The sequence below is a fragment of the Taudactylus pleione genome, unplaced genomic scaffold, assembly GCF_031769625.1.
Source record: "Taudactylus pleione unplaced genomic scaffold, aTauple2 ptg000126l, whole genome shotgun sequence".
NCBI classification, from domain to species: domain Eukaryota; kingdom Metazoa; phylum Chordata; class Amphibia; order Anura; family Myobatrachidae; genus Taudactylus; species Taudactylus pleione.
Window position 1 is genome coordinate 3,397,262 of NW_028284528.1, and position 17,448 is coordinate 3,414,709.

Here is a 17,448-nt window from a genome sequence, read left to right on the forward strand (position 1 = left end):
TCACCTCTACCCAATTATCTTCTATACCCCCGGTTGGGAAGACTTTCGTCGCTCCGGAACTCCACAAGAGGTTACTGCATTGGGCTCATGCTTCCCGGTTCTCTGGTCACCTGGGTATGGATAAAACCCTAGAATTTGTCCAGCGGTCCTATTGGTGGTCTTCGATGAAAAAGGACGTCAGGTCTTATGTGTCTTCATGCATCAAATGTGCCCAACACAAGATACCTCGGCGGGTTCCACACGGTCAACTCCAACCTCTTGCAATTCCATCTAAGCCATGGACTCACCTATCTATGGATTTCATCTCTGATCTTCCTCCATCTCGGGGCCACAACACAATTTGGGTTATCGTGGATCGTTTTTCTAAAATGGCTCATTTCGTACCACTTACTGGGCTTCCGTCTGCACCTCTACTCGCCCAGAGCTTTATAAAAGAGATCTTCAAGCTCCACGGCCTTCCTCAAGAGATCATCTCCGACAGGGGAGTACAGTTCGTAGCGAAGTTTTGGAGGTCACTCTGCTCAGCCCTTCAGGTAAAACTCAAATTTTCTACCGCTTATCATCCCCAGACCAACGGTCAGACCGAAAGGGTCAATCAAGACCTGGAACAGTTCCTGCGCACTTTTGTCTCCTCCTCCCAAGATGACTGGATTGAACTTCTTCCTTGGACCGAATTTGCCCACAATAATCATTATCACACGTCCACCAGCTCAACTCCTTTTTTTACAGTTTTTGGTCAACATCCTTGAGTGCCAGATTTCCCTCTTCTTCCCACATTAGATGTGCCTGCGGCCAAAATGTCCCTTCAACGGTTCTCCAACATCTGGGAAAAGGTTCGTTCCTCTCTGACTAAAACGTCAGCCCGGTACAAGAGATTTGCTGACCGCCAAAGACGAGCGGTTCCAAATTTACGACCTGGGGATATGGTCTGGCTCTCTACCCGAAACCCAAGACTCTGAGTACCCTCGATGAAATTTGCTCCGCGATTCATTGGTCCATTCCCAATCATCAAAGTCTTGAATCCTGTGGCTTACAAGTTAAAGCTTCCTCCATTTCTTCGCATTCCAAGTTCTTTCCTTATTTCTCTTTTAAAACCACTAGTCTTAAACCGATTTCAGAAGGTCCTGCCTAAAGCTTCTAGTGTTCAAACACAGCAGGGAGAGGAGTTCGAGGTTGACAGAATCTTAGATTCCCATTGTCGATACAACTGTCTTCAATACCTCATCGACTGGAAGAATTATGGTCTGGAGGAACGAATCTGGATAAATGCCTCCGATGTCCATGCACCCCGTCTGGTCAAAGCGTTCCATGTGAAATTTCCTCATAAACCAAGGAAGTGTCCGGTGGCCACTCTTGAAGAAGGGGGTACTGTCACACGCCGGCCTGGAGACCCCAGAATCAGACCCCATCGCTTACCTGTGCGGGCGCTGACCCGCGCTGTCTTCCGGCTCCCGCGCTGTACGCTCCTTCCTCTTCTCCCAAGGCAGTCTCCGCTGTTGTCCTCTGGAGGGTCCCGCTGCTGTGCTGCTCCCACGCCGGCTCCTGCTGACCGCTGGTCCCCGCTGACTACCTCCAGGAAGCGCTGTCCTCTGGTCCATGGGCGCGGCCATCTTGGATTGCCCATGTGACCCCACTACCACCAATGAGGAGCCTTCTCCTTCTCTCTCAGCCTGTCAGCTCCCAGTGTCCACTATAAAAGGATCCCCAATGCTCACACAAGTTGCCAGTGCAACTAGTTTCTTAGTTTAGCTAAGCAAGCCTTCCCACTGCGCTCCAGCCGCTCCACGTAGCCGCTCAGCTACCAACGTCTACCCACGGCTAACCAGCCGCTCCACGTAGCCTCTCAGCTACCAACGTCTACCCACGGCTAACCAGCCGCTCCACGTAGCCACTCAGCTACCAACGTCTACCCACGGCTAACCAGCCGCTCCACGTAGCCACTCAGCTACCAACGTCTACCCACGGCTAACCAGCCGCTCCTCGTAGCCGCTCAGCTACCAACGTCTACCCACGGCTAACCAGCCGCTCCACGTAGCCGCTCAGCTACCAACGTCTACCCACGGCTAACCAGCCGCTCCACGTAGCCGCTCAGCTACCAACGTCTACCCACGGCTAACCAGCCGCTCCACGTAGCCGCTCAGCTACCAACGTCTACCCACGGCTAACCAGCCGCTCCACGTAGCCTCTCAGCTACCAACGTCTACCCACGGCTAACCAGCCGCTCCACGTAGCCGCTCAGCTACCAACGTCTACCCACGACTAACCAGCCGCTCCACGTAGCCGCTCAGCTACCAACGTCTACCCACGGCTAACCAGCCGCTCCACGTAGCCGCTCAGCTACCAACGTCTACCCACGGCTAACCAGCCGCTCCACGTAGCCGCTCAGCTACCAACGTCTACCCACGGCTAACCAGCCGCTCCACGTAGCCGCTCAGCTACCAACGTCTACCCACGGCTAACCAGCCGCTCCACGTAGCCGCTCAGCTACCAACGTCTACCCACGGCTAACCAGCCGCTCCACGTAGCCGCTCAGCTACCAACGTCTACCCACGGCTAACCAGCCGCTCCACGTAGCCACTCAGCTACCAACGTCTACCCACGGCTATCCAGCCGCTCCACGTAGCCACTCAGCTACCAACGTCTACCCACGGCTATCCAGCCGCTCCACGTAGCCACTCAGCTACCAACGTCTACCCACGGCTATCCAGCCGCTCCACGTAGCTTCCTAGCTACCTCGTTACTGCCGCATTCCTCAAACTCCTGTCAGTTCGCTGCACCCTCTCATGCGGAGAAACTTCATTAAGCCAAGTCTCCTCCAGCGAGCGTCTGCGCCAAGTAATACAGATCCAAGGCCCAGTCCGGGAACACAGCTCCTAAATTCCACGCTTGTGACATTATTGCTATAGAGCGCATCACTTCGATGCGATATCTAGTTTAGATAAGTTGCAATTCATGTACAGACAGTGGAGCAGCGATGCGGAAAGAGATAGATGGTACAGCTGCGGTGAGGTTTTCTCCGTGAACTATAACGTTTTTTTTTTCATTAATAAATGATGCGCATTCGCTGTATTTATTTGAAGACTATGTCAGGGCTTGAGGCAAGGGCAGCTGGGATTGCAAGAGGCGGAGCTATATGAGAGTACTTCCTCCGGGACAGGCAAGTATTCCATTAGCCTCTTCATTTATTTGTAACTTGCGCATACACACCGCCATCCTCGGATGGCGAAGTCGGTAAAGGCGCAGGAGCGGGAAGTTGTCCTTTCTGCTCCATTATGAACTGCTATCACCATACACATGTATGGTGATGTGATGCAGACACGAAGCAGTCTGCATCACATCCGGTGACCCGCCGGAGAAGTCATAAGCTGTTCCAGCGGCACCCTCCTTTATGAATCAGACGAAGCACTGAGGTGCCCTGTTTTCAGCTAAGCAGGACACTTCGTTGCTTCATGAGTAGACCCCATTCGGGACTCTTTTGTCATTCTTCTCTCTAAGCAGGAAGTACAAATGGGGCATCTTGGGAGGAAGAGGAGGCTGTTGGCCGGCATGCTGAGTGGTTATTAGTGAGAAGAAAGGCCATATAAGTTTTGGGCCACCTTCAAAATGTTGTTGTGAGGCCTAGGGGTATATCATACCATAGGTAAATGCAGGGGGGGTTTCCAGTTGTCTGGAAACCCCCCATCGCAGCCAACACCATGACCACAATAGAGATAGTAATATAATAAAATTTTACTAGTGCTGCATGTTCTTCTCAGTATCACAAATTAAATAATTAGCACCACCTGTGGATCTTTTAATGTGTGTCAGCTAGGCAAGATGGCCCTACTGCTGCATTTAGTCGCTTACTGTGATCGCTGGTGCAGTATATGCTGGAATTATGAAACACAATACACTTTGTATGATGCATATTACAGCTGGTTAAGTGCCAATTATGCCCTCTTCATGGACTGGCCACACTCGCTCTAAAATCAAGCATTTGGAAACCCCTCTCTAGAAATTCTGCGTTTGCCACTGCATACTTGGCAACTCTCCCTGATCGTTAGGGAGACTCCCTGACATAGCAGCAATCTCCCTGACTCCCTGACATAGCAGAAATCTCCCTGACTCCCTGACATAGCAGCAATCTCCCTGACTCCCTGAAGAGTCTAGCAATCTCCCCGACTGCACCTTACCTCCATTATGTAGCTGCTATATACATTCAAATGGGATCATTAGTATCATTTCCCTGCATTGGTTATAAGACACAATGATCCCTATGGCTACATACATTTTCTTACTAACTGCTTTGGGGCTCATTTACATTTGGATGTAAGTAAATGTTATGACACGCCTCTCAGATGTAGCAGTACACGCCCACATTACCACCGCGCTCATAGGTGCTACTTTCACAATCTCCCTGAAATGCTTTTTCAAAAGTATGGGGTGTATTTACTAAAGTGTGGGTTTATAGAAGATTAGATGTTGCTCACAGCAACCAATCAGATTGCCACTATTAGGGGTCTATTTACTAAGCAGTGATAAGAAAGTGATAAGGTGCCAGCCAATCAGCTTCCAACTGTCATCTCACAGGCTGTGTTTGAATAATGACAGTTAGGAACTGATTGGCTGGCACCTTATCACTTTCCACTCTGTCTCCTAACACTGCTTAGTAAATAGACCCCACAGTTACAGCAATCTGTTTTCGCTATATATATTGCACTGTACATGCATTACAAATTGAAAATCTGATCCACATGGTCCCACAGATGTTACTGCTGAAATATAAGAAATATACATACTATGGTACCCAGGCTCAGAGGGACTCGTCACAGTCGCAGCTGGCACCATACAGTACTATAAATAGGTTTATGTTCCATTCCTGCAATGTTTAATTTCCCTGTTTCTTGATCTACAGTATGAGTCAGTCAGGTCTTCTCTTATCTGAGGGTTAGCGAGGGTTAGGGTTAGTCAGGTAACCCTATAGGTGCGCATCCGCTAGGCAATTAAAATGAGCGATTGAACGATAATGACATCGTTATCGTTCTTTCGCTCATTAATCGTTCACAAATCGGTGATGCCGATGATAGCGTTTCACGTGTTTCCGATTCTGGCTTGTCTCCTGTTTCCCGTCGAGTACCCAGTCCTCCTGTCAGTTTTGTACTACCTACCGTTTGTACCATCTACGCAGCATGGTCCGCATATCTACTACCTGCCATTTGTGTCATCCAGGTGGCACAGACTGCACTCAGCGTCCAGAGTGCGCAGTTCTGCGTCCAGCTGCTTGTGTCAACCCGGCGGCACAGGCCGCACTCCAGCGTACCACCGCTTATGTCAATCCGGCGGCACAGGCCGCACTCCAGCGTACCACCGCTTGTGTCAATCCAGCGGCACAGGCCGCACTCCAGCATACCACCGCTTGTGTCAATCCGGCGGCACAGGCCGCAGCCAGCGTCCAGGGTAGGCATTCCAGCGTATCACCGCTTGTGGCAACCCGGCGGCACAGGCCGCAATCCAGCATCCAAAGTACACAATCCAGCGTACCACTGCTTGTGTCAACCCGGCGGCACAGGTCTCACATCAGCAACAACTTGCCAAGGCTCACCAGCCCTTAAGGCTGCTACACGGCCCAAAGGCTGCACCTTGTTCTACGGCCCATAGGCCACAGCAAGCCAAGCCTCACCAGCCCTCAAGGCTGCTACATGGCCCAAAGGCCGCATCTTGTTCTACGGCGCACTGGCCACGAATAGTCAAAGACTTATCGGCCCTCAAGGCCACTGCACAGCCCGAAAGGCTGCATCAGGTTCTACGGCCCACGGGCCACAACTAGTTTAAGTCTACCAGCCCTCTAGGCTGTTCCTTGGCTGCAGCAAGCCAAGAATTCCAGCCCTAAAGGCTGTTGCTGGACTCTCACACTAAAGATAACACCCAAATCCTAACACAAACTCCCTGTCTCCCTGAAGAGTCCAGTAATCTCCCTGATTGCACCTTATCCCCATTATGAAGCTGTTATATAAAAAGAAACCCAGAGCTATATACATTCAAATGGGATCATTAGTATGATTTCCCTGCATATGTTATGAGGCACAATGATCCCTATGGCTACATGCATTTTCTGAAAAGTATCAGTGTTTTCATCAATAAGTAGATCTTACTAACTGCTTTAAGGGTTCATTTACATTTGGATGTACTGTAAGTAAATTTTATGACACACTCTCCCTGAAATGCATTTTCAAAAGTAGCCAAGTATAGTGTGTTGTGATCTGGGCAGAGTCTAGACCGCAAACGGGTGACACATGAGAAATATATATCACTGTGGCCCTCAATGGAACTCAGGGCCCCATCAGTACTGATAGGCAATATATTTATATTAATAATAATAATAATAATAATAATAATAATAATAATAATAATAATAATAAAGTAGCTCCCCCCTCTGCTTTTTGCCTTTTTTTCCATGGGTTGTAGCCTATGTTGCCCAGGGGCCTGAATCCTATAGTTACATCTCTGCCATGTACCCCTATGGATCTGGTTTCTTTCTAATAAAGAAAACGTTACTGAAAACAACGGCACAAATATGATATATTTGCAGGATCGTGTAACAAGTTACCTGCTCACAACTGTCAGATTAAAGTGTCACATTCTACAGTTCACACCAAGTATTACAATACTCTGGAACATAGCCTATAATATAAACAGTAAGATAAAAATCTCCTGTTCTGCATTACTACGGGTTACAGATGGAGAAGTGAGATAAACAATCAGATTGTTACTAGAAATGAACCCGTTTCAAGGACACAGAGACCTGGGTTATATGATGTAATTAGAGGAAACGGGAAAGCATGGGATCAATGTTTCTCCTGGTTCTAAGTTGGCTTTTTATTAAAGCTAAATGAGTGCTGAAACAGCAATGTCCTGCCGATAATAAATGCCTCGCCAATATCATCTGCGATAAGGGCCTGATTCAGACCCGTTCACAAGCGCTATGCGCTCGCAAGCGGGTCGATGGCACTGCGCGTGTGTGAGCCCCGGAGCGAACGAGAAATCACTCACTCCTTGGCTCGCAGCAAAACGGGGAGGCTGTCGATGTTGATCGACAGCTCGCCCCGTTTTGTAGGCGGGGTGGGGGTGGGCTGGATAAACGGAGGCGTTCCTGCAGGAACGCCTGCCGTTTGTGGGCGGCCCTACTGACATCACCAGTGATGTCAGTAGTGAGCTTCTGACTCTTTTAGAGTTGGAAGCTCACTGGGGCTTGCGGGAGACGAGACCCTACCACAAGGGTCTCGTCGCAAGCCCGATGGGCCCCATGGTCGCAACCATCACCTAGCCGCTCGCAAAAGCTGTGGGTGATCACCCACAGCTTAACGAGCATCCAGGAGGCCGTTTTTTTTTTTAAAAAGCGGCCGCCCTGATTCAGATCGAGCGCTCGCTTTTTGCGAGCGGCTCTGAGTCAAGGCCTAAGTGTAGAGGGAAATACTTTGGATAATGGAATAATGTAAACCCCTAAATAGTTATTGGCTATCTAATGCAAATATTCAGTATCAAGCATATTATAGTCACTGGACCAATTCCTTACTAATTTTTCCATAAATCAGCTGAAAGTAGAAGAATTTCCATACTGTAGAAACAATAATATTCCTTCATTTTGAGTTTAAAGCAACTGATGAGATAATTTATCCAAACCTCAAAAATAGCAAATATACATCCATATTTTTGCAATTAAATGGAATATGCAACTCATTAAAACCTATATAAAACCAAAATAGTGCAGAAAATGAAAATAATATGGAACGCGTTTCACTTCCTCAGACAGTCAGGGCTGGGGTCCAGGGGATGCAGCCCTCCTGCTTTCTCCTGGAGGAGCCTTCTCACCACACCTGTTCATTACCAGCGGCATTGGTTGGTGCTCATAGTGCTCCATGGCATGGTGTGAGAAGAGGATGTGTGTAGGTTATGGAGGGGTGAGAGGTGTAGGGCCAAACTCGATTGCCTGACCAAAATTTGGCTCACCCCTGATGCCTCGTCCCCCCTCCCATTTTGCCGGGGATGATAATAGTTATCAGGAGTGCTGAGGGGTAGCAGTTACTAATTGCTTAGGCCCGGTGTTGTCTAAAGTGCCTGATAAGGCCCCGGGGAGCTGTGTCGGTGTAGAAATGCCCATTTTCATGGTGTGCTTCAACGCAAAGCATTGCCAGGCATAATATTTGCCATTCTTTTTTTCTAAGTGGGGAGTGGCCATGCCTAACAGATTTGCTCACATTCACCAGCTTGTCTCTAACATGCCCCCGTGCCCAGTAACTTTTCTCTAACATGCCCCCATGCCAAGTAACTTTTCTCTAACATGCCCCCGGTGCCCAGTAACTTTTCTCTAACATGCCCCCGGTGCCCAGTAACTTTTCTCTAACATGCCCCCGGTGCCCAGTAACTTTTCTCTAACATGCCCCCCATGCCCAGTAACTTTTCTCTATCATAGCCCCCCAAGTCCAGTAATTATTCTTTTATATGACTTACATGCCCAGTAACTATGCTCTTATAGGCCTCCTTGGACAGCAGATATTCTGTTATATGCCCCCCATACCCAACAACTATTTTGTAAAATGCACCCCATGCCCAGCAACTATGCTCAAATATGCTCCCCCATGCCCAGCAACTATGCTCAAATATGCTCCCCCATACCCAGCAACTATGCTCTAATATGTGTCCTTATGCCCAGCAACTATGCTCTAATATGTGCCTCCATGCCCAGCAACTATTCTGTAATATGCACCCCATGCCCAGAAACTTCTGTAATATGCTTCCCCATGCCCAGCAACTATGCTCTAATATGTGCCCTCATGCCCAGCAACTATGCTCTAATATGTGCCCTTATACCCAGCAACTATGCTCTAATATGTGCCCTCATGCCCAGCAACTATGCTCTGATATGTGCCCTCATGCCCAGCAACTATGCTCTGATATGTGCCCTTATTCCCAGCAACTAACTCTGATATGTGCCCTTATGCCCAGCAACTATGCTCTGATATGTGCCCTTATGTCCAGCAACTATGCTCTAATATGTGCCCTTATGCCCAGCAACTATGCTCTAATATGTGCCTCCATGCCCAGCAACTACTCTGCAATATGCGCCCCATGCCCAGCAACTATGCTCTACTATGTGCCCTCGTGCCCAGCAACTATTCTGTAATATGCGCCCCATGCCCAGAAACGTCTGTAATATGCTTCCCCATGTCCAGCAACTATGCTCTAATATGTGCTCTTATGCCCAGCAACTATGCTCTAATATGTGCCCTCATGCTCAGCAACTGTGCTCTGATATGTGCTCTCATGCCCAGCAACTATGCTCTAATATGTGCCCTCATGCCCAGCAACTATGCTCTAATATGTGCCCTTATGCCCAGCAACTATGCTCTGATATGTGCTCTTATGCCCAGCAACTGTGCTCTAATATGTGCCCTTATGCCCAGCCATTATGCTCTGATATGTGCCCTTATGGCCAGCAACTATGCTCTGATATGTGCCCTTATGGCCAGCAACTATGCTCTGATATGTGCCCTTATGCCCAGCAACTATGCTCTAATATGTGCCCTCATGCCCAGCAACTATGCTCTAATACGTGCCCTTATGCCCAGCAACTATGCTCTAATATGTGCCCTTATGCCCAGCAACTATGCTCTGATATGTGCTCTTATGCCCAGCAACTATTCTGTAATATGCGCCCCATGCCCAGCAACTATGCTCTAATATGTGCCCTTATGCCCAGCCATTAGGCTCTAATATGTGCCCTTATGGTCAGCAACTATGCTCTGATATGTGCCCTTATGCCTAGCAACTATGCTCTAATATGTGCCCTTATGCCCAGCAACTATGCTCTGATATGTGCCCTTATGCCCAGCAACTATGCTCTAATATGTGCCCTTATGCCCAGCAACTATGCTCTAATATGTGCCCTTATGCCCAACAACTATGCTCTAATATGTGCCCTCATGCCCAGCAACTATGCTCTGATATGTGCTCTTATACCCAGCAACTATTCTGTAATATGCGCCCTCATGCGCAGCAACTATGCTCTGATATGTGCTCTTATACCCAGCAACTATTCTGTAATATGCGCCCCATGCCCAGCAACTATGCTCTAATATGTGCCCTTATGCCCAGCCATTATGCTCTAATATGTGCCCTTATGGTCAGCAACTATGCTCTGATATGTGCCCTTATGCCCAGCAACTATGCTCTAATATGTGTCCTTATGCCCAGCAACTATGCTCTGATATGTGCCCTTATGCCCTGAAACTATGCTCTAATATGCTTCCCCATGTCCAGCAACTATGCTCTAATATGTGCTCTTATGCCCAGCAACTATGCTCTAATATGTGCCCTCATGCTCAGCAACTGTGCTCTGATATGTGCTCTCATGCCCAGCAACATGCTCTAATATGTGCCCTCATGCCCAGCAACTATGCTCTAATATGTGCCCTTATGCCCAGCAACTATGCTCTAATATGTGCCCTTATGCCCAGCAACTATGCTCTGATATGTGCTCTTATGCCCAGCAACTATGCTCTAATATGTGCCCTTATGCCCAGCCATTATGCTCTAATATGTGCCCTTATGGCCAGCAACTATGCTCTGATATGTGCCCTTATGGCCAGCAACTATGCTCTGATATGTGCTCTTATGCCCAGCAACTATGCTCTAATATGTGCCCTCATGCCCAGCAACTATGCTCTAATATGTGCCCTTATGCCCAACAACTATGCTCTAATATGTGCCCTTATGCCCAGCAACTATGCTCTGATATGTGCTCTTATGCCCAGCAACTATTCTGTAATATGCGCCCCATGCCCAGCAACTATGCTCTAATATGTGCCCTTATGCCCAGCCATTATGCTCTAATATGTGCCCTTATGGTCAGCAACTATGCTCTGATATGTGCCCTTATGCCTAGCAACTATGCTCTAATATGTGCCCTTATGCCCAGCAACTATGCTCTGATATGTGCCCTTATGCCCAGAAACTATGCTCTAATATGTGCCCTTATGCCCAGCAACTGTGCTCTAATATGTGCCCTTATGCCCAGCAACTATGCTCTAATATGTGCCCTCATGCTCAGCAACTGTGCTCTGATATGTGCTCTCATGCCCAGCAACTATGCTCTAATATGTGCCCTCATGCCCAGCAACTATGCTCTAATATGTGCCCTTATGCCCAGCAACTATGCTCTGATATGTGCTCTTATACCCAGCAACTATTCTGTAATATGCGCCCCATGCCCAGCCACTATGCTCTAATATGTGCCCTTATGCCCAGCCATTATGCTCTAATATGTGCCCTTATGGTCAGCAACTATGCTCTGATATGTGCCCTTATGCCCAGCAACTATGCTCTAATATGTGCCCTTATGCCCAGCAACTATGCTCTGATATGTGCCCTTATGCCCAGAAACTATGCTCTAATATGTGCCCTTATGCCCAGCAACTATGCTCTAATATGTGCCCTTATGCCCAGCAACTATGCTCTGATATGCCACACAATGTTTGTTACACATGTCCTTGTGCACCAGATTAGCCCCCTTAGTACAGTTTTTTCTTACCTACTGTAAGTGTCCTGCAGGGCTTTCAGTTTAGCTCCTCAGAATCATGTCAGCAGAAAGCAGGAGCAACCTGCCCTGAACGTCAGCTAGGAACACAGCAGCCTGTCTGCACAATGTAACATATGACAATAGACAGAGCTTGTCTTTTACTGTAGAGGAAGTGCTGTAGCTGCTGCCACTACCTTGCAGAGCATGGATCCGGGACCCAAGCGCCATGAACAGGTGCCACAGGTGCAATGTTAGGCCGCAATGGGAGCACCCTCAGGGGCCTTGCACCCTGTGCGGTGGTCCCTATCGCACCACCCTAATTATAAACCTGGTGTTTGGGGATAGGGGACTACATTTGTACGTGGCCTGGCCTGTCAAGAGGTCCCAGCACTGATCATCCCATCCCCAGTGTTTTATCTTACACTCACCAGTTTGTAGTCAATTGTACCATCAGTTCTTTTTTCAACTTGAAGCCAAAGACAGTGGCGTAAGTTCAGGCCAGGCACCCGAAGCAAACTAGATGGTGGTGACCCCCTCTCCCATAGGCTCTGGCTAGCTCCAGCCCCCCATATATCTCTAGCTCCAGCAGCCTCCAGTGTCTCTCCATCCATCCCCCAGTGTCTCTCCAGCCTGCTCCCCTCTATCTCTTTATCCAGCCCCCATTGTCTCACCTGCCATCTGGCCCCACTGTCTCTTCAGCCAGACCCCACTGTCTCTAGTGCCAGGCCCCCTCTGTCCAGCCAGAACCCCTAGGGACTCTCCAGCCAGCCCCCTTTGTATTTCCAGTCACACCCAACTGCCAGTCCCCCTCTTTCTGTCTCTCCAGCCAGCCACCATTGTGTCTCCTGCCAGCCCCCATTGTGTCTTCTTCCAGGCCCTATTGTGTCTCCTGCCAGGCCCCACTGTCTCCAGCTAGCCCCCAGTGTCTCTCCAGCCTGTCCCTGTTGTGTCACCTGCCAGCCCCCTCTCTCTGTGTCTCCAGCCAGCTCCCATTGTTCCACAGCCAGCATCCACTATCTCTCCAGCCAGTCCCCGCATCACTCCAGTTCCACTTACCTTCTCCTGGTTCTTCTGGCTGCATCTTCCTGCCCCTCTCTGTGACTGCTGCGATCGATGCATATCTGAAGGCACTGCCGGCGGATGGTTCAATAATAACTGGCATCGGTTATAGATTCATTTATCTGTGTGCCCCTCTACCTGGTGCCCCCCTGACAGCTGGCTCCCGGAGGTCAGGGAAACTACTGCCTCCGGGAGTTCTGCCACTGCACAGAGCAGAAGTATTCAACATGTGGCCCTCCAGCTTTGTGGCGTTACACTTCCCAGCATGCCCTGTCACAGTTTTGTTATTAGAGAATGATAAAACTGTGGAAAGGCATGCTGGCATGTATATTTCCTCAACAGCTGGATGGCCTCATTGAACACCCCTGCCATAGAGGTTGAGTTATTTACAAAGGTCCACATAAATGTCTTCCACTTATACAACTCAGTCAATAATAGAGACACATTGTACGGTGGAAGTTAATTCACCTGACACTGATGTGCTCAAGACATTATTGTGTAACTGCCCCATTAGGCAATAGTAATTTGCTATATCCTTATTAATTATTAATTTTAACCACAGGGAACTTGACTAATATATGATTACATTGCCACATTGAGAAGGAAAATACCGAAATGCGTGCCGGATTCGTTTCCAGGGTGCTTTACAGCTGCGCAATTTGTCTGATTGATAGACAGAGGCATTTAAGGGGTGGTTCTGGGGCAGGGTCTGCTGTGGTTCCTGGAAATAGGGGCGTGTCCGCCCTGTTTTCCGGTTGTGGCAAGGCCAGGGACTGCATTGACCGACGCAGTGTCCTGATCTTGCAAGCCGGCCAGCCTGAGTAAGCTGAGGCTTACTCAGCTCGCTGGCGCCCTGGAACCGTCCACCATCACAATTATCGACCACCAATGGTCGCAATGGTGATCCCAGCTTGCGACCTCCGTCGTGGTGCTGGGATCACAAGTGTCATACACCTGCTGCATTTACATAATAGCAAGGACGGAATTGCAAAGCTGCCTGTGTGCATACATCATATATATAGCCTGTGTGCACCTTTGAATTTGCGATCCTTGCTGAATCACCCCCAATGATCACACAAATGTTAAGAGATCAGTCTTCACTCTGCTGCACTTTCCACCAGTCTTTACCAAAACTTAATGGAGATCGACAAGTACATAATTACAATAGTTTTAGGGGGTGCATGCTCTGGGGGCCACAGCTGAGATTGCTTACTTGTCCCTGTCAGAGCCCCATGATTCAGAATTGGGGCATGGGGTCTTTACAAATTTTGCTGTTGGACCTGAAATTATCATCTGTGGATATCTATCAGCAGTTGTTATGGACTAATGTACAGTATATCGGTTTGCGGGTTTTCTCTTCTGAATCTGCAATAATGCCAGAATTAGGATACTGCATGTACAGAAATCTTTGGGCCTGATTCAGAGCCGGACGCTCTGACCAGAGCGCTCGCTCTGAATCAGTGCCCTCCTGCCTAAAAATGGAGCGGCCTCCTGGCCGCTCGCATAGCTGTGGGTGACCACCCACAGCATATGCGAGCGGCCAAAAAGATGGTCGCGATGGTCAAGACCATCGCGACCATCGGGCTTGCGACGAGACCCTGCGGTAGGGTCTCGGTGACCGCAAGCCCTGGAGTGATTTTAGCTCTATCAGAGCCAAAATCACTCCCACTGACATCACTAGTGATGTCAGTGGGGCCGGACCCAGACGGTAGGCGTTCCCATTGGAACGCCTCTGTCTGGCAGCCACGCCCCCAGCACGCCCACCAAAGGGGGCGTGCTGTCAGTCACCCTTTGGTGCGAGACCCGGAGCGACAGCTTGGCTGTCGCTGTCCGGGTCTCGCGCATGCGCACGACGGAGCTCCCTCCATCGTGCGCATGCGCATTGGGGTAACATCGACCCGCTTGCGAACGTCCTGCGCTCACGAGCGGGTCTGAATGATCCCCTTTGTTCGAGTGTTGTATCAAGTAGTAATTAAAATTTATTTTTTTTTAATCAAATCCCTGTGAATATCTTTCTGCATAGATGTATTATGTTATTATGTTCAAAGTCGCGAGGCCTTTTTTTGTTTGATATGACATAATCGCTGCCCATAATGACCTCTCTTCCAATTTTCCTGACATTTGTGCTATTTTCTTTCATACCCGCTCGACACCTGAGCTGCCTAAGAACAATGCAGCATAGGCGTGTTGCCCATAGGTTTTACAATAAGGCAGCTTTGATTGAATTCATTTACACTGAGGCCAAACATCAACGCTGAGTGCAGGTTCTTCTACAAACTCCATTGTAGTTGTACACAGGATCTTTTTTGGACTCCTGCCAACCGTTCTATCCCTTCCCAAGCTGGGCCTCCGCAATAATAGAGCACTCAGACTGGACGGACAGGTTATTACTTTTTCCAATTTGCCTTTTAAAAGAAGATTCACAAGAATGTTTTCTCCAATTCAGTTTTTCCCTTTCATCAATAGCAAAATTCTATTGGTAGAACGGGAGAGATTTACAAATGATTAAAAACTCACGGGCAGTGGCGTATCTATAATAAGTACAGGGTGTGCAGATCACATGGGCCCCCAGGCCAAGAGGGGGGTCCCGCTCTTCCCAGCCTGCACCCCCAAAAGATCCAACAGTGTGTCGGCGGAGGGTCCCCCTTATTTAATCTGCTGGTGGAGCCAACTTCTGAGTGACATCTCCAGTAAGTTGGCAAGAGCACAGGTATTAGCAAAGACTCTGGGACTGTGCCTTGTGCCATCACACCACACGCAGAAGGTGTGGGTGTGTGTGTGTGGGGGGGTACTGCACATGGGCCCCACTTTGGTATCAATATGCCTCTTCACTAATCACTTACAAACATGCCAAACTTCGACCATGCAGACATATTTAATAGTGGCACACATAATTTATATGCACACAAACACCCATGTCATAAAAGTTTTCCAAAGCTGGGTACACTACAGACTGATAGATATATTGCCCAGGGCCGGCTCTAGGGGTGTTCGACCCGAGCGGTCCAACAGGGGCACCACCCACCAGCATCCTGATTTCAGCGGTTCCACCCGTGGGCCGAAGTGGCCCGTGGGTGGTCAAATCGGGGGGGGAGGGGGCCCCCACTGCCAGGACCTGCATGCACGCGACATCCATTCAGTGCCATGAATGGGCTGGGGGAAGCCCAGCTAGTGATTAGGCTCCCACCAGCCTGACGTTATTTGGAGGCGTGTCATGCGGGCACGCCCCTCAGATAACGCCACATAAGGAGGTGTGACCTATGGTAATTAGGCCACGCCCCTAATAAGGGGCTCAGAGCACTCAGCCGGCACAGGGCACTATTAGCCCTGGTGCCGGCCCTGATATCGCCCGCTCGTTTGAACGGGCAATATATCTATAGTGCATCGCCAGGTGTATACAGTGGATATGCCTGTGAACTACATCATTCACAGACATATCTGATCAGCTGTGCAGCACAGCAGATGGCCGATATATCCGAAAGATATATCGGCCATCTGCTGGTGTGTACGGGTGACCCCCACATGTTGCGGGACCCGGCGGTGATTGACAGCTCAACTGGGTGGGCAATTTAAATGCCCGCCCATTTGAGCTGTCAAGCCCGTTGACCGTGTGTACCCAGCTATAGACACATATATAGTAAATAAAGTTCCTATATCCCGCATCCCGCTGATTAATGTAAGCTGTAAATAAGTCGGAAAGCGCAGTAATGCAGAAGACAAATATAACTAATTTAGGGGCCTATTCATCATTACTAAAAAAATTGATGGAGGTAATTAGGTTTAGAACTCGCATGGCGTTTTACCTAATTACCAGAGGAATCTATCATTCCTCCTCTCCATAAATATCTATTCCGAAAAGCTGTCATTTTTGTGCTGATAGCTTTTTGGGAATAAGATACTTTTCCCTCTCTACACTAACTTACTGCAGCTGTAATCAGTGCGGCTCATGCGCCTTTACGTTCACAAAAGCGGCGCATAGCACGGATTACAGCTGCGGTGATTCTGTGTCAGTGTCTATACCTTGATGTGTGAAGGCGGGGTATCTAGGTTCACTGGTGCAAAACCAAAGTGCAATCTTAAATGTGGTTACTATGAAATAGGTTTTTTTCCTATGGAATTGCCTTTGTGAAGTGATTCCAAACTGTACAGTACAATGGTCCCATTCTGCCTAATTACACCCGTCAGGAAGTGCTGACTTCTGCCCCACCCCAGACGCTGCCATGTTGCACCATACACCGGTTGTTTTTGGCAGAAATGGTGCAGTTGCGCGATGTGGGCCTGATTCTGGGGTGGACACAAACTGAACGCAACGCCGATGCTGGCAGAGCTGTGTGATTATTTGCTACTGCACATGTGCAAAAAATACTGAAAACCCCTACAGCGCATGCATACCACTGAGTGTACGCTGTTCCGTATGGGATAGCTGGCATTAGGAACGGTGAGGGAAACCTTGGGCATTCCTGTGTGGAGACTGGGAGGTGGCCTAAAGTGTGCGCTAAAAAAGGCCATCTATTGGGAGTGTTATGTGAGTTTTGCGGGCGTGTCAGTGAACGCGGCTACGTTGTCAGTTACAAAGCCGCAAACACAAGGACCATGTTATACAGAGTTGAGAAGGTTACACTGTGCCAGCCATAGGCTGGTGCAATGGTCGATGGTGCTCGCAATGGTGCGCCAATGGTGAAGTGTTTATTACCACCTGCGGAGTTGCACTCTCTTTGAGCATTGATAGTGGGCATCTCTGGGCTTGCACTCTCCTTGAGCATTGATAGTTGGCGTCTCCGAGCTTGCACTCTCCTTGAGCATTGATAGTGGGCATCTCAAGGCTTGCACTCTCC